At 37.9% G+C, this 23,762-nt stretch overlaps 1 protein-coding gene across 7 annotated transcripts in view; it reads left to right on the top strand.

Annotated features, from left to right (window-relative positions):
- Positions 1–22,297: 22,297 nt before the first annotated feature.
- GREB1 (growth regulating estrogen receptor binding 1) overlaps positions 22,298–23,762 on the top strand; it is a 72,474-nt gene continuing 71,009 nt past the window's right edge. For all 7 annotated transcript variants that reach the window (XM_075145036.1, XM_075145038.1, XM_075145037.1 and 4 more), the window contains exon 1: positions 22,298–22,808. The gene's annotated coding sequence lies outside the window, so the exon portion shown is untranslated. The remainder of the gene's footprint in view (positions 22,809–23,762) is intronic.

Here is a 23,762-nt window from a genome sequence, read left to right as displayed (position 1 = left end):
ATTTTGGTACAATTCTTGGTGGGCTGGGAGTGTGAAACTGGGGATTTTTGAAAGGCCAGCTATTAATTTTATGTACTCGTCTACAAGCAATCTTTATACTGACAATCCTAGATCTTCCAATTTAAGGGTCACATATGGAGGTTGAATACAAAAAGAAAAAGGGCTGCTGTTCAGAAAAATAATAGGAGGAACAACTAGGAAAACAGGCAGTGTTGCTGCTTTCTGGGAAGATGTACTTAGCACTGGCAGCAGAATAGAAGGGAAGTACAGTCAGCTCTCTTTTCCTTGGGATTATTAAACAGGCAGTGGGTTTGCTGATGCCAAAAATGGTCTTATTCATACCAGTTCAGATAGCTATGTTAATGAGGCTCTTTGGTCAGTGGACCTGCTAGTCTTTAGTTGACCTTTAGTTTAGATTGGACATTAGGAGAAATTTCGTTACTGAAAGAGTGGTCAGGCCTTGGAACAGGCTGCCCAGGGAAGTGGTGGAGTCACCATCCCTGGAGGTATTTAAAAGACGTGTAGATGAGGCCCTTAGGGACATGGTGTAGTGGGCATGGTGTGTTGGGTTGACGGTTGGACACGATGATCTTAGAGGTCTTTTCCAACCTGTATGATTCTATGATTCTATGACCTATCTTTGGCTCCACCACTTTTTTCTATTATGCTCCTGCCATGTATTTTTATAGCTTAATTCATGTATGTTTTGTATGATCTAGAATATTGCTTCATCTGATAAATTTTGTGCTCCCATCCATCTGAGTAATCAAGCCATAACATCACTATCCATATGGATGCTTTTTGTATGGATGCCATATCTATCTAATGGGCTACCTTCCCATGTGGGAAAGGCAATGATTCCATGTACTGTATATATCAAATTAGATACATGTTTTTATCTACAGTTTGGCTGATTAGTTAAAGTGCATAGAAAGTGATAGTATTTTCCAGCTATAATGCAAGTCTTCTACTGAATTTAACACCGCAATCTTTTGTGAAAAAGATGTGCTTATTAAAAAGGTAGATAATGACTATAATCTCTGAAAATACAAATGCTTGGTTATACCTATGCATTTTTAGCATTTCGTTATTACTGTGCCTTAAAGGATCCCTACAATCTCAAAAGATCAGTTTACCTTTTTCAATTTCACATGAATTAAAATATTAACATCTGTAAAATCTCAGACAGTGACTGTGTGTAGTCTTCTAAAGATGTTAGTATATGTTTTTTTGTGTGTGTGTGTCTTGTTTTGTTTTATGCAGTGAAGTTTCCCGACACATTCTGATGTTTATTTTAGTTCTTTTCTTTCTGTTATGCAGCCAGCATTTTATATGCACGAGGGGAAAACCAAAGGCAGCTGAGGGATGCAGCTGGAAGTATCAGTTGGTATGAAAAAGCGTGCAGCAAGTGGGGCAGGTGACTTCACTTCTCTGTTCATTCCCAGGTTCCAGCCCACTGATGATATTCACTGTGTGGTGTTCTCTCTTGGGTTCTCTTTTACAGTAATTTACAGTTTTCCCTCCAAGACAAAACTTAAGCGTGGTTCTGGAGCTTATTTACTTCAAAGGCTGCTCCCACTAGGCAGTATGGCTGACACAATTACTTATGACTTTCTTAATCCCACACAATTTTCTAATACTATTTAAGTAGGTCTCGTACTCTGTGCATAATGTGATGCAACATCCTGGTTTGTGTATCGCATGCTTTTAGTTCCATGCCAAAAAAAGTCGCTCTGATAAAAGCTGCACTACAGCCTGCATAATAATTGAATTAAACTGACTGGGGGAAAGAGCACACACAAATGGTTATGTCAGGGCCACGGAGGCCCAACAGAGGCCCAAAGACACTTTGGCCAAGCATCAAATGATGTGAACATGATCCTGCAGTGTGAACACAAGCAATTCTTCATTCCTTGACGTAAAGGCCAGGCATCTTTTCCTGGGCCAGATGCTTTTAGCAGTAGAGGTGTAAGGTCACTTTGACAGGCCAATTTGGATGTGAAGTAATGTTACGTAGGATGGCAGCAAGAAAGCAAAACTTTATGGTTGGCACTATCCCCATTTCAAATTAGCTATGCTGCTTCACAGTCTTTTCACTGCTAGGTGGCATTGCTTTTGCATGTAATTTAGTTTCTTTGGCAATGTCTTCACTTTCTAAAGAAAAAAGGCTATCTTGAATTCAAGCTAAATCTTACTAAGTGTTGGAGTGATCCCTTTAAACTTTGCAAATGAGGTCTTAATCAACAGGGAAAGCTTCTGTAAGGTGTGGTTTTTTCACGGTGTGCTTCTGTGGATCCAGGATGAAATACATTTTTCTTTTTAAGGTGCATTTTTTGATATATCCAATTAGAACTTGCTTAGATATGTGATGAAAGTCTGGCAACTCCTAATGAAATTGACACCATGGAGAAAGAATAGTCTGACAAATAGCAGGATGGCAAAGGAATAATCTATTGAATCTTCTATCTTCTACCTACACCAGAATTAAGTGCAGCTGCAGCCATAGAATTTGCCTATGCTCGGGGCCATCTATAAAAGCATGCACATGAAAATCTAGTGTGTTTTATTACGGCTTTATTCACACATCCTCTTTCCAACTCCAACTGTGCTGGCTGAGAAGGTTGCTGCCCCTAGTACCTCATTATTGCACTTCTGTCAGAGGTTATCACAGGTAACTCTGCCAGCTGAGCTGCTCCTGTACATGGTTCCTAATCTGTTTTGCTTGAAATGAATGGGGGTGGTGAAGATCTATTATTTTAACAGTTTTAGCTTTTTTTGCTGAAGAAGTTCAGGGATTGTTCACAGGAGCAACTATGTGGGTAAAACTGGCAGGGCAATAATTTCCAAAATTGGAGCAGTAATGAGCCTCTATAAAAGTGATTGTAATCTTTTCAGTGGACACTGCCAGAACTGGAAGATTTGTTGATGGCCTTATGTACATTGAATTTATGCCACTGATTTTTTTAGTCTTTTCATGTTGCTAAATAGATTTGACCTTAGGTTTGTATGTATGTTGCCTGTTTGGGTGTAGTTTGTGTTATCCACGGTCAGGATTCAGTTAAATGAAAACATTTATAGACTTGTGGTTCAGTAGAGCTCTTTTTACCCTAGTTTAACTTTATCTGTTTTACATTCATGCTGGAGCTGTTCTGAGAGCTCTGTACTGATTCAGAGTCAAGTCCCCTTTTCTATCTAAAGACATGCAATTTATTTTTAAAATAACAAGAGTAATCACTGAGCAAAAATGTTCAGGGTCTGGTTTAGTTCAAAACCCACTGAAACCAATAGGATCAATTCTAACAGCCCTTGTATGGCTATCATCATTTCGTCTGAGAACTTTTTGAATTCTAAAACTTAAAAAAACCTCTCTTTTTTCCCTCTTTTCTGTTATTTGCTGGTATATGTCGTATTCTTAATGGTAATAAAATAATATAGAGGAGAAGAGAGTTTCTAAAGAATGGCATGATTCTTGGTCATTCTAATCACATTCCATTCCTTTTGTGAATTCAGTTTCGCTCTGTTCCGATAGACATCTACATTAAAGTAAATAAACATTGGCTAAGCTGAGTAGATAATATTAGATGATTTAGAACTGGCTTTAAAACAAGCATTATAAATCCCAATGTTTGCATTATAAATTATGAATAGTTTTATTTTTCAAACGTTGGCTTGTATGCTTTATCTGTGACTGATATGTCATTGACTTATGAATTAGGAGGAATATTGTCAGTGTAGAAAAAAATTGTATCAATGCCAGTTTGAAAAAAAAAACAATGCAAAACAGTTTACCACTTGGGCATAGATTTTTAAATTAAAGTTAGTTTAGAAGAGTGTATACTGTGAAATCCATCAAATTTTGGACCAGACTTTGTCCTCATTCCCAGCAATAGAACTTCATGGCAGAAGAATATTTTAGCGGTGTGTTACAAAAGTGGTTGTCCAAAGCACAAGAGACAGAATGTAGACACCACTTTGGATTCCAAATTTGCACATACTTATTGATCGTCAGTAAGTTTGTCTTGCTAGAGTTATTATTTACATATGTGATTTCATTTACTTATCTACAGTGGGTTTTCAGCAGGACTTCCCATAATAACGAAGGGGAGAATGGTGTTTCTCTAGGTGTTTTCCTGGCTGACCTTGTGCAGAAAATGTTGTTTAAATGCTGCAGGGAATGTATTGTGTTGTTAATGATGTTAGGGGACTCCCAAGGGTCTTGGCTAGATGTGTATTATTTCTATTTGACCATTTTGTTCAGTTTTAATCCCTCAGAAAGGGGGGAAATGAAACTGCCTGATTAAAAGTACCCATGGTCATCTCTGATAGTTTCATGGAAAGTGTTTTCTTTAAATATTCTGGAAGACAATGGGAAAAGGATCCAATTATCAATCACACCATGAGTAGGGAGGAAAAGATTTTATAAACCGTTAAAATTACATTCATTTTTAAAAGATGAACAAATGTATAGAAATTGATATCAGTCCTTAAATGACAGCATGCACACCATTTAAAATGAATACATTTATTGAGTGAAATTACATTAGCAAGCTCATACATCTGCATGTTGAAACTGGAATTCTGTATGACACTGTCTAGGTAGAAATACTGTGGGTACGTGTGCACAACGCATCATCGTTGAGAAGCTTTAGACAGAGTCATTTGTGAAAGAAAGTAGATGTTTGAGAATGGTTTCAAAACCAGAAAATTGAAAGTTTTTTCTTGTTGACACTTTTCCTTCTGCTCTTTTTGTAAAATCTTCTTAGCGTTCCCACTGGTACATTAGGACAGAAATCAATTATGAAAAGCAAAAGAAATCCTTAGTTTATTGGCTAAATTTGGAAAGAATTTTTGACATGACTGACCATCCTTCAAATAAGATCTTTGTGTCAGAGTGCAGAGGTCAGGGTATAGAAGCCTTGGGATATCAAAAGGTGGTGAGAAGAATGGCTGGGATTTCCAGCAGCCTAAGAGTGATCTTTTGTCTCTAGTGGTCACTTGTCGAGGATGATGCCTGTGGACATCAAAGAAATGTCTAAACAGTGTTATCTAGGCGTGTCCTTTGCCCCCTGCCATGTTATGGGCCTCTTTTCAGGAAAACATTGGGAAAGCTGAGAAAGCGAGTTGTCCTATGCTAGTGCTATTAATTCAGCAAGAAAACAGATCAATAACATTTGCACTAACCAGTAAAACAATCTATTAGTTTCTAAAAATGCAGATTAGTCAAGCCTATAAATTATACATTGTACATCCAAGGATCAATTTTAATGTTTTTTCATAATGTGTATGTTATGAGACCTTACTTTCTAAAAAATTTCTTTTCTGCCTGTTTTGACATATTATGCAGAACTGTTCTGAGAAAACAAAACAAACCCCCCACCTTTCTCTAACACTTGCGAAGAAGTTTGGTTTTTTTTAATTCATGAGTTGTATGTACTGAGGTACTTTTAAAGTAAAAAAATGAACTGATATTTGAATTAATTCATGCTTAAAATATTGACTTTGATGTCTGGAAGAGTTATGCCATCATTTTCAAGATGGATTGCTTTCCTCATCAACAAATAAAAGTTACAGTATCAAAACAAAGCCTGTATCTAATATATTTCAGCTCCTGTATTGCCTGTTCACCCTCTTTGTACACCAGTGAAGGAATAACCACTGCTAGCTGTTTCTTTGTGCTAAATGCAATAAAAAAAAATCTATTCTGAAAATGTTATGAGAAAAGAAGTCTATTATGAGTATTTTCTATCGTTGCTCATGTGCAAAAGCAAAACATATTGTTTGCTTCTTGTCATTTTGGATTTCTTTTGAGAGATCAGAATTCTTTAAATCTCCAATTTTGCAAAGAGATATTGCAAGTTTTAGTGGTGAACAACCAGGGTAATAGTCTGGGGCCCCAGCCATGTGAGAGCTCATTAAGCCTAAGATAGGTAGCAACAAAGAGGAAGTCAGGCTAGAAATGGGCCTTTGCTTGTGATTCCTGTGAATCTGACTCTGGTTTTTTGTTGATTCAGAACCAATGATAATGCCTATGTCATTATGCAATACAGCTGTCATTTTTGAACTACATAGACATAATGTAAAAAACATTCTTTGCAGGATTGAGGACTAAGTAGAATTTCTGGCTGTGGATCAGTCTCTAGGAATATTTAATAAAAACAGCTTTTAGAATTCATTGCTGTGCACATTTTGCTAGGAGTATATTATTAAGTAGAATATAATTGAAATCTTTACTAATAAATTAGGCCACATCAATATACATAATTGTGTCATTGTCATAAGAAAATTATATGAATTCAGTATCAGATACTTAAGCCAAATGGTAATGTAAGTATTAAAAATAAAACAAACCTGTGGTTGAATCAATGATTCTTTCTTAAAAAGAGGAAATTGGAGCTGGGATTTGTTAGTATGTAGTTATGTGACATCTTTAAGTATAGCTAAAAATATAAGTGCAATGTGCTTTCAAAAGTCTGAAATTAAACTTTTTAAGGAGAATGTGTTTCTCTACCACATTTATTTCAATTTATTGTAGCTTAGGACTGAAGGGAAAACTTTGATGTAAACATATGAGTTCACTTTAACTAGAATAACATGTATAATATTAACACTGTTGCTACACTAAACTTAACAACAAGTAACAGATGTGCTGGGATAATTGTTATTTATTTGGACAGATATTGCACTTGAAAACTGATATTTTGCTAGATGACTCACCATTACTTATCTTCCTATATCCTCATCTAGTAAAGAAGATCAAGAGCTACAGATTTGCTAGCATGCCTGAGTGACCCCAGAGAGGCTAGATGATTGTATTTGTTTTCCTTGCTACACAGAGAATCCAAAGTAAATGCATCTCACTTTCAGAATATGGATAGTGAACATTGATATTGCAGCTTGTGTATTCTATAGTTAATATATTTTATAATATATAATATCATATTACTTTTAGAAAAACATGGAGAACAAAATATTGCACCTCCTATAATATTTATCCTTTTTCTTACTACCCCTGCGTTGTTTTTCTTGTCATAGTTGTATCCGGATTTTGCAAACATCTCTGTCCCTAGCTTTACACAAGAGAACAGTTCCAATGAATGAAGAAGGACAAACTCCACACAAAGGGGGGGTGTTTACAGAAGTGAGATCCTGATCCTGCAGTTTAATCTCCTTAGCCATGGGATCAGAATTTATTTAAATTTTTAACAGAAGTGATACATGTCTACAAGTATCATATTTCAGCAGTGGCTTAGATAATAAACTTAGCTAATGAATAGGTCACTGCTGTTTGCCACAGAAGGCATATTCTGTTATGTCAAAAATGCATAATTTATAAATAAGGATAAGAAGACAGAAGTCAAGGAAAGAAGAGAATAATGTAATTTTTCTCATAAAGATTTCCAGACCATCTTTGAGGTTTATAGAATTGCCTCTTTATTTATCTCTACTGGACACTCATGCAGAACTTTCTGTTATATGAATTTATGAACAGTCTTTCTTCCCTCACCACCATTAAAAATGTATTTTAAAAAATAGATTTGCTAAATAATACTCCTGATGGCTATGGCCATGATCACTTAGGCAGTTGCTGCTGCTAGCCACTCATTCCCACAACAGTTGCACGGCTGCACAGGTGGCATATGCATTCATGTGGCTATATGGTGAAATAGTTTAAAGGACTGATCTGGCTGAAAATCAACTTGCTTGCTCTTCAAAAAGAAGCAATAGATAATTTTTTTCAGCTAGATCATGCTCTAATCCCACTTAACATGTCCATGTATGAATCATAGAATCATTAAGGTTGGAAAAGACCTCTAAGATCATCAAGTCCAACCATCAACTCAACACCACCATGCCTACTGAACCCATGTCCCTAAGCGCCTCATCTACACGTCTTTTAAATACTTCCAGGGATGGTGACTCAACCACTTCCCTGGGCAGCCTGTTCCAAGGCCTGACCACTCTTTCAGTAAAGAAATTTCTCCTAATGTCCAATCTAAACCTCCCCTGGCACAACTTGAGGCCATTTCCTCTCGTCCTATCGCTTGTTACTTGGGAGAAGAGACCAACACCCACCTCGCTACAACCTCCTTTCAGGTAGTTGTAGAGCGCGATGAGGTCTCCCCTCAGCCTCCTCTTCTCCAGACTAAACAATCCCAGTTCCCTCAGCCGCTCCTCATAAGACTTGTGCTCCAGGTCCTTCACCAGCTTCGTTGCCCTTCTCTGGACACGCTCCAGCACCTCCATGTCCTTCTTGTAGTGAGGGGCCCAAAACTGAACACAGGATTCGAGGTGCGGCGTCACCAGTGCCGAGTACAGGGGCACGATCACCTCCCTGCTCCTGGTGGCCACACTATTTCTGATACAGGCCAGGATGCCGTTGGCCTTCTTGGCCACCTGGGCACACTGCCGGCTCATGTTCAGCCGGCTGTCAACCAGCACCCCCAGGTCCTTTTCCTCTGGGCAGCTTTCCAGCCACTCTTCCCCAAGCCTGTAGCGTTGCCTGGGGTTGTTGTGGCCCAAGTGCAGGACCAGGCACTTGGCCTTGTTGAACCTCATACAATTGGCCTCGGCCCATCAATCCAGCCTGTCCAGGTCCCTCTGCAGAGCCTTCCTACCCTCCAGCAGATCAACACTCCCGCCCAGCTTGGTGTCGTCTGCAAACTTCCTGAGGGAGCACTCCATCCCCTCGTCCAGATCATTGATAAAGATATTTAACAAGACCGGCCCCAGTACTGAGCCCTGGGGAACACCGCTCGTGACCGGCCGCCAACTGGATTTAACTCCGTTGACCACAACTCTGGGCTCGGCCGTCCAGCCAGTTTTTTACCCAGCGAAGAGTGTACCTGTCTAGGCCGTGAGCCGCCAGCTTCTCTAGGAGAATGCTGTGGGAGACAGTGTCAAAGGCTTTACTGAAGTCCAGGTAGACCACATCCACAGCCTTTCTTTCCCTCATCCACTAGGCGGGTCACCTGGTCATAGAAGGAGATCAGGTTGGTCAAGCAGGACCTGCCTTCCATGAACCCGTGCTGGCTGAGCCTGATCCCCTGGTTGTCCTGGACATGGCTCGTGAGCACGTCTCCAAACAAAATAAGAGGCATGAATGCGTAGCTTGGGTCAGCCCAGAAAGGAGAGGTACTCACTGCACAAACTGGAAAAACTACTGAAAAAATTATTCGGAACCTGTGCTAGGGGAGAATGGATTCCCCCTTCTGACACCTACTTGTACACGTTCGCAAATGTTCACATCTGAAGGAAAAAGTGCAAATTTGACATTCTCAGAAGCACAGAAAATGCCTTTTCCAAATTCATATGGGCTTGCCTGTCTCTCTGATATTTCTGTGTATCTGCTGTAGAACACTTGTCTGTCAAAATTATTTTTAAAAAATCCATTTTTGAGTGCTGGCCTTCATTCTATGTCATTCAGTCCAGAGAAGCCTAATTAAAATTACAAAAGCTGCTGGAAAAGTCATTATAACTTTTGTAAAGGGAAGTCATACATTGTGTATTTCCATCCCTAATTGTAGGGTAGAATTAATGACTGAGTAATTAGATGGTAGTGTCTAGTGTTATAAAAAAATGGAAAGTAATATATGGCAACTAAACATCCATGCATAGTGATGTGATCTGAATTAACTGTTCTCCCTCAAGAGACAGGTTTTAAAGTCATTAGGTCAAAACTCAGTGGCAGTTAGGCAAGTAAAAAATTAATAATTATTAAGAGGAGAATAAGGAAGAAAAAAAAAAGGAAAACAGTATTTTGCCACTGTGTTAATCTGCGGTCTACTCATATCTTGAATAATGTGTGCAGTTCTGGTCTTAGAGTAGAGTAGAGCCAGAGGAGTCCCAGAATGGAGACAAGGATGACTGGAACTATGGAGGACTTTCCATATGAAAGACTGGATGGGCAAGAGTTCTTCAGCTTTGGGAAGCACAGGAAGAGGAGACAGAAGTTCTAGGAGGTCTAGAAGGTAATGAAAGATAAGAAACTGTAGTGGACATGCTTATTCACTATTTTTCCTAATAAAAGAATTAGAGGAGCTACTGGAATTATCGTGCAACAAATCTAAAATGAAGAAATGGGTTGCTTTTACTATTTCTTCTCTTCTGTTTTTTATGTTTGACTTCCCATGCTTCTCCATAGCACTTTTCTTATGCATATGCTCATTTTCATCATGAGAGAATGGTTTAAATCTCACTTCTGAACTATGTCACATATAAAAAATGGGTGCAATTAGATGAAATAGTTAAGCTTGAATTTTACAATAATTTGGCATAGGAGACAATGAAGAAAAGTAGTATTTCTAGCTGAAAGTGACCTGGGCCCCTTGTGAGCTCATACTCTTCTTTAGCCAGAGATCATGTTCCTGAGTCTTAGACAGCTTAGATAGCAACAAGTATAATGATTATTCCTCAGTACTTGTGGAGATGTTTCCCTACATAGGATAAATTCTTTAGAGTTCTTCATATATGGTTCATCCCATATTCTGTCATAGAGCTACTGTTTGGGTACCGTTAATATAATATTTTTCTTTATTCTTCAAAAGTTAAGTTCTAATGCAGTGCTGTTTCCTGAAAGTCATGTAATAGTGTTTACAAAATAGGCAGTACTTTGGGGTCCAAGGCATTTTCAAGAAACTACGTTTTCAGTAAGTAGAATTATCTGTATTTTTCAGTGAGAAATTATATATAGGTTTAGGAAACAAAAGTTGAGATCATAACATTAATGTATTAGGATGTATTATAACAAATAAGGATAATCTTAAGCCTCCCAAAATCAGAGATATGTCATAAAGTAGTGGGACCAAGGTGCCCTGTGGTGGACATGTGAAGCGACCTGCTCAGAATCAAAGAAAATTGTAATTTTCAGTTTGAATTAGACGTCTAAACTTGTTGCCTGCTGATTTTGTGCTAATATTTCTGAATGCATCTTCCTCCTACTTTCAAATTATACCATAAAGCGAAGATATATTTTTCTGAAAGAGCCTTTATCAAATATCTAGGCAAAAACTTGTCCTTTATAAGAAATGTTTACTGCTATTGAACAAGTGATATGTGTAAAATATACTGGATGCATAATTACAGGGAAAATGGATGCTGGCAGATGTGAAAGAGTTAGCCCTTTAAGCAAGGAATTTTGCTCTTATACAAATTACAGGATAAATGGATGCTGGCAGACGTGGAAGAGTCAGCCCCTTAAGGCAAGAATTTTGCTGTTGCATCAAAGCTTGTTCCTAACATGTCAGTCTGTACAATATGTCCAGTTGCGGTGTTTCAGACATACCATTTTGTACTGTTCATGCCATCTGTTTAGAGTGCTATTCCATTCTTTTATCTACTCACATGAATTCTGTTCCTTTAAATCTTTCTTGATCATGAGAGACAGTTCTCTGCTGCAGGGACAATGTACAATGGATAATACTCAAATATGAGAGCAATGCCCAGCTTTTTTGAAAAATACGAGGTACTATCAACCAACTGAAATAATGACATTAAAAATAGTATAAATGAGAGAGTGTCCTAATTTTTATACTTGAAGATGCAGTAAACTATGTGTCCTTATGCACCCTTGATGTGCCAGTCATGATTTTGTAACCTTCTAGCACATGCCTCTAAGTCACCTCTTTTCTGAAGAATCCCAGCTAACTAGATAGTCCTGAAGCTTGTTAATCCTTTTGGTCTTCCTTCTTGTCTTTCTTTGAACCTTTTCAAGTTCTACTATGTCTTTTTTGACACAGTGGACCCAAAGTGCACATAGTACACTTCATATAAGCAGATTATGGATTTATCCAGTCATTTATCCAGGCATAATCATGTTTTGTGTTTTGCTCTTGGCTCCTTTCTACTCAATTCTTAAAATCTGATCTGCTTTTTTGCTTGCTATTGAAAACAACAAAATTCAAATGTTAGAAGTTACTAAGAAAGTCACTTAATACACTGCCGAGGTTGCTTTTCTCAATCAAGACACTAAAGTTCATTTTTTACTATAGGAGTATAAAATAATTTCAGGTACAAAGAAATAATTCTTAATAGCCATTTTTCTTTGATCACTATAATTACAAATATAAACACCATAATCATTAGTATAATACAACACGTATGTACGACAGAGAGAGAATGTGATTGTTATTATGTAGTATATAATTGCCATTGTGCTGTCTTAAGATTTTTATGGTAAAAAAAAATTACTACTTGTAATTTGTATTCCTTTTTGTATAGAACTATTGCTCTGGATTGCCTCTCCTAATAATACTTTTTGTGTATGTGTCATATAACATGCAATAATGATTTCAAACCAGAGCAAGACAAAATGTCAAACAGGGCAAAAATGTCATAATGACAGTGTTCTTCCTCTCCAGCTTCTAGTATGGGGTGTTGAAAAATGGCAAAGATTTTAACATTGCTTTCAGCATAATGTCAGAAATCACACATCTGCCAAATTAAGTTCTAATTTTGTTGAAGAATTTATTATCGTTCTGGCAGACTCGAGTCCAGAATTGCTTTTTGATAAATTCTGAGGATAAAAGAGCAAACGTTATACTTAATCATGTCATTTTATAATAAATGCTTGCTTTTTAAAATTTTTTCTTTTTTTTCCAAAAGTCAACAGCCTCATATATTGTTGCTGTGCTATTTCAGCACCAAATTTTGGATGTGCAGAATGTTAAGCTAAAATAGATTTTGTAGGACCTTTGCCTTTGCATTTTGACACAGTATTCTGTTAAAAGCTAAGTTTTGAGGCCTTGGAAACCACACTAAAATTTATTTGGTGATAACATAATGAAAGTATTTTCACATTGTTCATACTATGTTCACAGCTGATAATTTTTATGTACTCAGTTGAAAAGCACAATGATGTTAATATATGAGAAAACGATGCAAAAATCATTCCTGTGTACTTTTTGTTTGGGGCCAATTGTTTAAATGTCTGTACTGTTTTGAATTAGGTATAATAAAACTTACAGTAATTATGAATTGATTCTCAAGAACAGAATGTGAGAAAAAGGATCCAAGGTTTGCAAAACAGTGTCCATAGCTCCTCCAAATAATGGGCTCTCATTTTTATATAATGAAAAAGCAGAAGCAGCTGGTTTCCCAGTCTGCTAATACTATTTTATGCTATTTGCAAAGACTAGACGTGTTTTGATTTTTTTTAAATGTTCAGAAAATCCCTATGTACAAGCAACTGCACTATCAGCTACAGAACTTTCCTAGGTAATGAGGGTAGGTACTGTACAACTGGTTCATGCAATGTGAAATTTAAAATAAATACGGAATCCTTTATACTAGTCTTCTGGTTCTTCCATTTTTAGCAAACAGTTACATAAAATTAACTATATCTGTGTCATCTGCTCTTGTCATATCTCTAGGGAAAGGGAAGAAGATATTTCAGCAGGGCTGGAGGAGGCATGCTGAGCTGAGTTCTGCTTAACCTTCATTTTTACTATTATTAGCACCAACAGCTGGGTCTCCACCTGCTAGAATTTACTCTGCAGAGGAGTTTTGAGTAAGCCATTTTCACAACCTTTCTTAACTCACATGTAAAGATATTTGCTTTTGGGCTTGATTCTGGTGGGTGCTATTCTGCTGTGCATTTTCAGGCCCTAGCCTGTAACCAAAAGGCAGCTAGCATTAGCTTTGTTCACAAGCAGCCCTACAAATCATGGATGCAGAGGGAGTCAGCATTTGTATTGTCCAATTTATATCCTGTTTCTTATGTTGGAACTTGTTCTATAGCCTTCCAGATGCAAATGAAAGTAAATTTAGCTGCTTACCCACCTTTCCTTGAATGAAAACAAGGATTTGTTTCTTAGTGGCTTGATATTGACATTTTTAATAGAGTCTTTGAGTAATTTTCAAAGGAGGAGTATTCAAAGGAGTCTGTTGCTATCTTGCCTGTCTACTTGGGTACCTAAAATCTACTGTGAGCTCATGATTGCAGCATTTCAGCATCTTTGGATTATCAGCCTATTAATTTTTATTCCACAGGTAACTCCTCATTATACAAGGTAAGGTGGGGCTGGGATACCTGGGTGATGAGAAATTAATATGACTGCAATGCTGGCTAACACAGTGTAGCATCAACTAGAATAGTTCTGTATTGACTCTCAGTTCAGCAGGACCTATCTGTACAACCCACAGTAGAGGAATAGACCTGGAAGACTATAGTATAGCTGTGGTTACATGGCCTATACTTAACCTGATAGATCGTATGAGATCTAAGTTGGCTTTGCTTGGAGTCACACTGAGGGTCTCTGTACCCCTGGCATAGCTAACACCCACAGCAGGTAACACTTGCATGGATGTTTGAGAGTTGCTAATCTTTTGACATTGTGTTTGGTATTGTTTCAGCATTACATTGTTCCAGTACTGTTAACATTTGTACATATGAGTAGTTTTCGACATAAAAATTTGCAGGTTCTGTTCTGTTTGCTAGTGGAGCCATGTGACTGATAACTATGAGAGCTTGGCAAACTAAGGAATAAGGATACTAGCTGTATAACTAACTAAATGCATTATAGAGGAGATCCTTTTATTAAATTTCTGTAACACTTACAGAAAGTTTGATATAATGCTGAATTTTCACTGGAACATACAATATTCTAATGAATGAAAATAATCAGAAATTCTGGTTAATGTCTGAGATTGTTCATAAAACAGTTGAAAAAAATGTCAGGTTTGACCCAAAGCCTGTTGATCTCACTAGGTTTTGTTCTCTACTATTATTGCAGATCAATTAAGAAACTGTAGAGGAAGGTGGCAGGAGACGGGAAAACTGTATGCTTTATTTTTCCTTATCTATAGCTTACAATAATGTAGAAGTTACAGGGAATTTCTAGCACCATTTACCTAAACAAGGGAAAAATCTACTTTTTATTGGAAAACTTATTTCAAAGGTTGTTTCTACATGGCCGTATCGTTAGGCTTTCCAAGTAGAATTACAGAAATGGAAAGATTAACTCCTCCACACCCTCCAAACTCCACACATCTATCAGCATTTAAACTAGATAGGTAAATATTTAATAAGATGCTAGAACAGATGATGATCCAGTACAGAGAGGTATCCCAGGAGAGCTGCATTCAGATCTGAGCTTTTCCACAGTTCCTGTATGACTTTGATTGAAATATTTGAACTCAGACTCTTAAAAGTATTTAGGTAACATTACCTACCATGGATTTCAGTTAGTAATTAGAGATTCAGATGCTCACAGGAGCTATGGTAATATCACTTCAGACCATAATTTCCCATCAGTAAAATGGAGGAAGAACTTATCCTAACTTCCCTGGGGTTCTCCGGGAGTGATCTTATTAACCACTGAGGTGTTAGGAATTATGATACATATTCCCCTGTTGTGGTTTAACCCCAGCCGGCAACTAAGCCCCACCCAGCCGCTCTCTCACAACCTCCCCGGTGGGATGGGGGAGAGAATCAGAAGAGTAAAAGTGAGAAAACTTGTGGGTCGAGGTAAAGACAGTTTAATAGGTAAAGCAAAAGCCACGCATGCAAGCAAAGCAAAACAAGGAATTCATTCCCTACTTCCCATCGGCAGGCAGGTGTTCAGCCATCTCCAGGAACGCAGGGCTCCATCACGCGTAACGGTGACTTGGGAAGACAAACGCCATCACTCCAAACGTCCCCCCTTCCTCCTTCTTCCCCCAGCTTTATATGCTGAGCATGACATTGTATGGTATGGAATATCCCTTTGGTCAGTTGGGGTCAGCTGTCCCGGCTGTGTCCCCTCCCAATTCCTTGTGCACCCCCAGCCTACTCGCTGGGGTGGGGTGGTGTGAGAAGCAGAAAAGGCCTTGACTCTGTGTAAGCACTGCTCGTAACGAAAACATCTCTGTGTTATTAACACTGTTTTCAGCACAAATCCAAAAGATAGCCCCATACTAACTACTATGAAGAAAATTAACTCTATCCCAGCCAAAACCAGCACATCCACAACCTGAAGAAAGAGAAATTGGAGATTCTGGTGCTTCTCAAAACTAAGAGGGCATAGTTTTTATTTGAGTGAGAATGAAAACGATGCTGTTGTGAGCATTCTCAATTAACGCATCCAATATGCAACACTAAGCTCTTTAGTATCAATCAAGCAACCAGATGATAGAATTCTGAAGAAAAATGTATCGAAAACCAAGGTAAACTAAAGAGATTAAAACTCTAATGATACCTGGTAATTAAAGTAAGAGGGTCTGATAGAAATTTGTGCTGTAGTACAACAGTTGTGTGTGTAGTTGTGGTATATGTGATTTGCTTACAAGCAGACGTATGTATTCCTCTCTGATTTATTGAGTATGAAGAAAAGCCATCCATTGGTACACATGGACATGATTCCTTCCCAAATGTATATAGCGGTTGGGAACATATATAAATGGCAGATTGGGAAATAGGTACAAAACATGGGAATGACAGTAGAAATTGTATAAGTATCTTTAATAGTTTGCAGTGTCTTTGAAGTTGGAAAAGGTAGTGGGTTAACGCAAGCGTATCAAATCACACACACTGAGCACAAGATTTTTTCAATTAGTCTCAGTTCACATTCGCAACAGAATGTAATGTGCCTGTTCCCCAGGTATAAGATGGTGCCACATCTTGTCTCCTGACCCAATGTGCTGTACAGCGTCCTGCATCACATGGCTTGGCATATGAGGTCTTTCACAATGAGAGCGAAGAAAGTTGAGAGTTCTTAAGAGCTGTTTTTCTAAGCACTCAAATGGATGTTACTCAGGCTGGAGGTTCAGAGTTTTTTTGCCAGTACGACAATTACTAGAGATGAAGGAACACTCTTAAGGAAGTGTTTTGAACAGTTAGAGCTGTTAATAGCTACAGAAGTATCAGTCAGGCTGTAGCTTTTAAGTTTTTAAAAAATGGTCTTTGAACATTCATTTAAGATTTTTACACAGGTACAGCATGACTGAACAAGTAGTGGGTGCTTTTGTGCAGTGCGTGAATAAAAATGAAATGTGAGTGAGATATGAAAGCAGCAACAGTTTCGGTTACCGTTAAGAGCTATGAAGAAACAGTTGTGACACACTGAAATGTTTCTGTCATGCACTGAGAAAATTAAGGCTTTTCCTGGCATAGGTTCTACCAGTTGTAAAACAATGTGTCTGATTAATAATGCATTCTATTGAAAAGGAATGGGAGGTTTGCTTAGGTATGATTCATCATTGTCTGTTGCAGTAATTAAGTCTGTTGCTTGCCTTAAGGTCAGCATGACCCTGTTTATTTTAATTTTTCAGTCTTGAGGGTCTGTGCAGTTGGTGTTTAAGGAGGAATTAGCAAAAGATAGCAATTTATTGGTTTCTCTACTTTTTGGCAAATGTGTATTTCCTTTCATTATTTTCTTTCTTTTTTTTTTTCTTCTCATTCATTATTGAAGCACTTGGTTGTTTTATAAAACTTAATTTACCTTTTATTTTACTCTTTAATAAAATTTTTTATCTCAGAGATTTAAAAAACATATACTATCGTGGTTAAGATCCTTGTCAATTCAGTGATATGAAGAACAAAAGTATGATTTTAAATACAAAGCAGTATTTAAAAAGGTTCTTATGTGCCTTTAATACACTTCATAGGAAAGACAATCCTATTCCAGCTATCCTGTTACTTTATAAATAGCAGTTTACTACACTCGCTTCCTCAGTTTCCTTCACATTTGTTCACATTTCACAGTAGATGTCTGCACATTATTTTGCAATTCTCCTCAACGTCTTTTTTAAAACTCCTGTTTCTTTAATACCTACAAAACCTGAAGAGTAGTCTCCTGACATATTTTTTTCAGGCAGCATGATTGGAATAGCTCGCAATCTTGAGTATAACTGTTCTCTGCACCTTAGAGAAGTGATATTGTCCCCAATTTACAGTCAAACAGTGCAGGGACATTGAGGTTACAGAAAAAAAAAAACACAAAAGGAAAAGAAAAAATGCAGGCAAAGGGCTTAGAAGAATTTACACAGAACATCCCAAACTGAAATCCTCAGAACCCTGATCAGCTATTGCTACTCCGGAAGAACCCAGCTCCAGTTCTTTGGACCCACAGCTGTCCAGGGAGATATCGCCCATGGGCCATGCTGTGCAGTGGCTCTGACCCACACTGCTCAGGGTAGCATTCTTCAGAATGGATGGGCCGTGTCTGCAGTGCTCTTCACACGACTTTTGTGCCTCTACGGCACAGGTTTTGTGCATGTGTGTTCAGATGACCAAAATACCGTGGAGTATGTTTCACAGCTCACCAGAAGGGACTTTTCATGGTCTCATGGTGTGGCATGTTGTCCTGGTTTTGGACATGCCTGGGAGCATGGAGTGAGAACAGGTGAGTGAGGGTACCTTTTGGGAAACTGTTGGAGAACTGTGTAGGGTGATGGGAGCAAACTTGACACAATCTTGTCCATGCTGCCTAGAGAAAGGAGTGCTTTATTTAACTACTAGCAGAACTAAAGCTGAGTGCAGAATGCTGAGATGTAAGCTAACATGTATGCAGTGTAGACAATTGGGTGATCAGGAGCTAGAAGCAAACTGAAAGCCAAGTCATTTGACAATGTAGAGGTATCCATAGAAATGCCAATTTTTGACTTTGAGAGTGGGATTTAGTTTGAGATTAAGGATTTGATTCAGTTTCTTGTTTACATGCTTCTTTTGACATTTGAGATGTCCTCAGGTATTCTGCCTGGCTTGGTCTCCTGCAGGTCTTACATTGTGTTTATGGGACTTATGCAGCTGTCTCAGATACCCTGGAGCATATCAAAGACCACTAAACATCTATGTGTAAGCAACTACATTGAGCCCCAAGACTCCTAAATATAGAGGTCTTAGACTGCTATAGCTGCAACTCCTGGTAGTCAATGAAGATATAGCCAATGTGGTCAATGGAGCCAGGTGGGTGATTCAGCTCATGTTGAAGTAAATAAGCACTAACAGCTGGTCAGCTGAATCACTCTCTCAGCTCCATTGATTTTATTGATTATAATGGAAATTTCTGCCTAGTGAACCAGTAGATACCTGCAGTCTGATTCAGTTGCCTAAATATAGGTACCTTGTTTCATTTGAAGTTCATTGGTTTACCTGAGATGTCCATAAAGGACTGGCAGATATGACAGAGGACTTGGCTCAGACCTCTGCTTCTTTGGAGCAGCAGCTAGAATCCGGACAGGATTCTAGAAGTTAGAAGATGCCTGTGGTTATGCAGCTGAATTGCACTCCGTATTTCTAGATGATCTTAAAGGTCTCCTTTTGTACATGTCCGAAGTACAAGACTGAGCATATTTCTCATAGAGGAGACCATCTGGGCTCCACATAAGTACCCTGAAAAGCTCAACGTGGTAGGTATTTTTAGCCTATATATATGGCATTTTATATAAGATTTTATACACATTTCAATATTTCTGCATAAACACAAAAGGCAGATATGCCTGCAACCATTTTAAAAACATTTTGAGAAAAAAAGTAGTTGTCTTGCAATTAAACCAGTCATTCTAATGCAGAACCCAGTTTTACCCAGTTTTAGTTCTTTCATACACAATCTGCATGCAGAATGCTTCAAATACTAAGTTGTTGGGTGTTTTGGAGGGACAGTCTCCATTTTTCCCTGCCAAAGCTGCTGGACAAATCAGTCATTTGATCACAAATAACCTTTGCTCATCTTCCTGGGAAAAAAAGCATTGAACTTAACAATCATCTTTTAATTTTCCTTTCTGATTGCACAGTGGACCAACTCTTTCCTTGTTCTTCCTTTAAATGAATGTCCTGGTAAAATATTTTCATGATGCTGTTTATTATTTTTGTCCTAGTATCTTAGTCTGTGCTTTGAACTTCTTGTTACCCTGAAAATCTTATTACCCTGAGGTTATAACCTCAGGTTATGTCCCTTGATTCACTTCTATTCCAGTGTTCTCAAACTTTGGAAACATGTCCTGTAGATTCCTGTAAAAAGGAAGATTCTTTTCTGTAAGTGCCTAGGGTACAAGGTATATATTTTACATACCTTTTGTTGGGATAATTACATGGTTAGCTTTCCCCTAACAACTGTTCTGTCAATTCATCACTTACATTACTGACTCATTTCACACAGATTCAGCAACTCATTTCAGCAGGCAGACCCACTCTTTTCTGATGTATGTTGCATCAGCAGGTGCATACTGACCAACTCCCACTGGTTCTGTATACAAGATCTCTCATATATAACCACCATGCTCATCACCCATTCCTGGCGTTCCTGCTCTGGGTACTAACCAAACACAATAGGCCCTTCTGTGCTTGCTTGCCCTTTCTTCCCCTCTGGAACTTCTGCTCCATGCCTGTATCCAAAGTAGACAGGCCCCCTTTTACTTTCTGCATTCCATTAGTGAATATCAGGTTAACATCTTCTTCTTTAACACCTACCCTATACTAATAGTCTTTAAGAGTGATGATGTGTTTCCAACCCCAAAGCAAAGTCAGAGATAGGCACTGCAGCATTCTAGACTTCATTCTAGACAGCACCCTACGCAGCATCCTAGAGAAATGCACTACAGTTATGGGGCAAGTATGTTTGGCTGGCATCAATCAAGTTATATTTCTTTAAAATGTGAATTTTCTGGCTTGTGTTATTGTTGACCTGGTAAATTATTAAAAGTGACTCTTCCAAAAATCACGTGCTTTCACACACATGCATACGTATTTCTTGCAGTGCTTGATTTCCTTTTGGATTTCTCTAAACTTCAGCTGTCAACACAGTCTTTTAAGTGTCGTCTTGTCAGGTTAATATGTTTAAGGTACACAATTGTACAGTGCTGATATCTGTGTTCCCTAGCTGAATGATTTTGTACGCTACTTGAAAATGACATGACTGAGGTCTCCCATATTTGGTGTTAAGGATAGAACATTTGTAAAACTTCTAGTTCACTTCCACAGTAACAGAAAAACATACCAGTCACTTTCCTAGAGCATTACTTACTACTTTCTGTACAGTTTCTTTTTCACATTCTTTCATACAATGCTTGTATCTAAAATTTAAGTATAGAATAGAATAGAATAGACTATTTTATTTGGAAGGGACCTACAACGATCATCTAGTCCAACTGCCTGACCACTTCAGGGCTGACCAAAAGTTAAAGCATGTTGTTAAGGGCATTGTCCAAATGCCTCTTAAACACTGAGTGTATATAGAGTATATATAGAGTATATGTTTTTAAAAATTACCAAAGAAACAATGAAAGCTTTCCATTAATATGAAAATTGTTTTGAGTGAAAACACTAAATCACCTAAGTCTCCAAGGGATTCCTCAGCAGGCTTTAAAACTCAATTTTTGCCTTGTTGTGTTACAGAAGAAGAATCAGAAGGTGTAGGTTTAAGATTTAAAAAATGTTATTTAAAACATTTTCATAGTCTGGAGAAAAAGCTCCTGCTCTCACCACCATCCTTAGCCACGTGTTTCTGGTCCTTTTCTTTTGCACATATTAATGGCCATGTACTTTATGCATAGCTAGATGAGGGATCTGATCTAGCCGAATGTAACCCTACAAAAATTACTAGTTTTTCAACCATATCAGCTCAGATCCATGCCACTGAACAACAGAGGGGGAATATATGATCAAGAGTGAGAGACACTCCTTTTCAGCTGTAACTTGAGTTTAGAGCAGCTTGAGCCAGTCATGAAACCATACCCTGAGAGTGAGGATGAAAACAAAGTTTCACAAGCTGTACCGAAAAATAATCTCTTTTCGTTGTTCAGTATATCCTGCATACAAAGGTTATACAGAACCTTAATTCAACCAAGAGCCTAGATAAGTGATTAATTTTATTAATTTCAGTGATACATAACTGAATTTAAAATCAAGCATATATCTGAATGTTTCATGACTTGGAGCCATAGGAAAAAGAAAATTCAATTTTCAGAATAATTGCTTTCATCTTCTGAAGTGATGTACTGCAATTTGGACCTAAGGAAACATTTGATAAATATACCTTTACCAGAAATAAATGTGCTCTGTACATGTACTCTAGATGTATCTTGAAAACATGCAGTGTTTGTTTAAACTTGATACAACAGCTGTTTTTTTGTATATCTAGCATTATATTGAACATAATCTCTCAAATATTATTTTGATTTCCTATCCTTTTATTCAGAAGATACAGACATAGTACCAACACGAAGGTAATATTGCTACATATCTAATTTCTGTTCCCCTCTTAATCTTTTCTTCTGTTAGCAAAATGAAATACCCGCAGTATACACTTTATGCTTTCTTTAGTGATTCCGTTATCTATATAATGCAAAAGAACACCCCCATTTCTTTAAAAACCCCCACCTTCTGTCCTTCCAAAAATCTGCAACAAAATTGTTGACGTTAATAATGCTTCAGACTGATAGATTGATATGTGCCTGGCCAGGAGCACCACGACCCAGCACAGCACTTCTGTATTAATAAGACATAAAGTCAGACCATTTATCATTTAGTATAGCCAGCACACAAATTAGAGAACAGCTTGCCAGGGTATATTGTGGTCTCATTACTTTGTTTTTGCCATAGTTGCAGAATAGATAGCTTTGAAACCTTCCTGTGCTCTACTGTGACAGGAGAGTGTTCATGTCATGGCGACCCGACTGAGTTGTTCAGTTGCGTACAGTGCTGACTCAGGAGCCTTAAGTGTCCTAACCAATTCGCCAAGCAGCAGACTCTTCTAAATCAAAAGAAGGAAAACTCCATAAAGATATAATCACTGGCAGTTACCACAGGTGTAAGATGTTCAGCAGTGCAATCAGAATATGAAACTTTGGAAGTAATTTACTGGATCGGTCACTGAGGAGCACATGCTTTCATTACGGTACAGTATATTTTTTATTACATAGCTAATATTTCCATGCTGAAAAATACTGTTACTGTTTAATGAAAAAATTAACATATCATAAGAGAACATACTCACACTGCCTTATATTGGTTACTGTTCAAATATTGTAGTTGACAGACATTTTACAGCTAATATTAATCTTTTAAGTATATGCATTGGTCTGCATTTTGTGTACCTCCTGCCTTGTCAGTCATTTGCTGTCTTTGGGGTTAGTGATTTGCTCTCAGGAAAACTTTGAAATATTAAAAAAAAAATGCAGACAACTTGAGTTTTTAAACCCTTAAAATAGCTCAGATCTCAAACTGCTAAGTTCAGTTTCTTAAATCGATGGAATTTGACTTTTGTAGTGGTTCTTTAACTAAAGATGCTTATTTAATGCTTTTGGATTGCATATTTATGTTTGTGAATGTTTCTTATTTAATGTATTTTCAACATGTAATACATGTGCAACTGATCTTCTGATTGAGTATACCTTGATGTTCAGTTTTATTTTGCAATGTAATACAGTCATCTGGAGATGTATTTGCTATCCACAGATGGTGAAGCATATTTTAGACTGCTCCCATTGTATTTCTGTCCATTCTTTGTTCATTAGATGGAAAATATGATGCAGATATAGCATAGTGTGCTCTGTCAGAAGAAATCAGTGAAGAGCTCTTTCAAGCAGTGAGGCCCTTCTCTGTGAATGAGGTAAAGCCTCTAAACCTTGTGTATATCCTTGGAGAACTGCCACAGAGACTGCCTGGCTGTGCCTCTGCTGCTCTGAAAGAGACGGCTCCAAAACGTCTCTAAGCTATACATCCTGGTCTCCGTGTGTGCATGTGGCTGCCCCACAGACCGCGGCTGCACTGCTTCCAGGAATGAGCCTAGAGAGGTAGGCTTGGGGTATGGAAAAAAAGTCTGGTTTTGAGGATGACTTAAAAGCTAACC

This window comes from Calonectris borealis, chromosome 3 (genome assembly GCF_964195595.1).
Source record: "Calonectris borealis chromosome 3, bCalBor7.hap1.2, whole genome shotgun sequence".
Classification (NCBI taxonomy): Eukaryota; Metazoa; Chordata; class Aves; order Procellariiformes; family Procellariidae; genus Calonectris; species Calonectris borealis.
The sequence above is the reverse complement of the archived record's forward strand: the minus strand, read 5'-3'. Positions and strand labels throughout refer to the sequence as shown.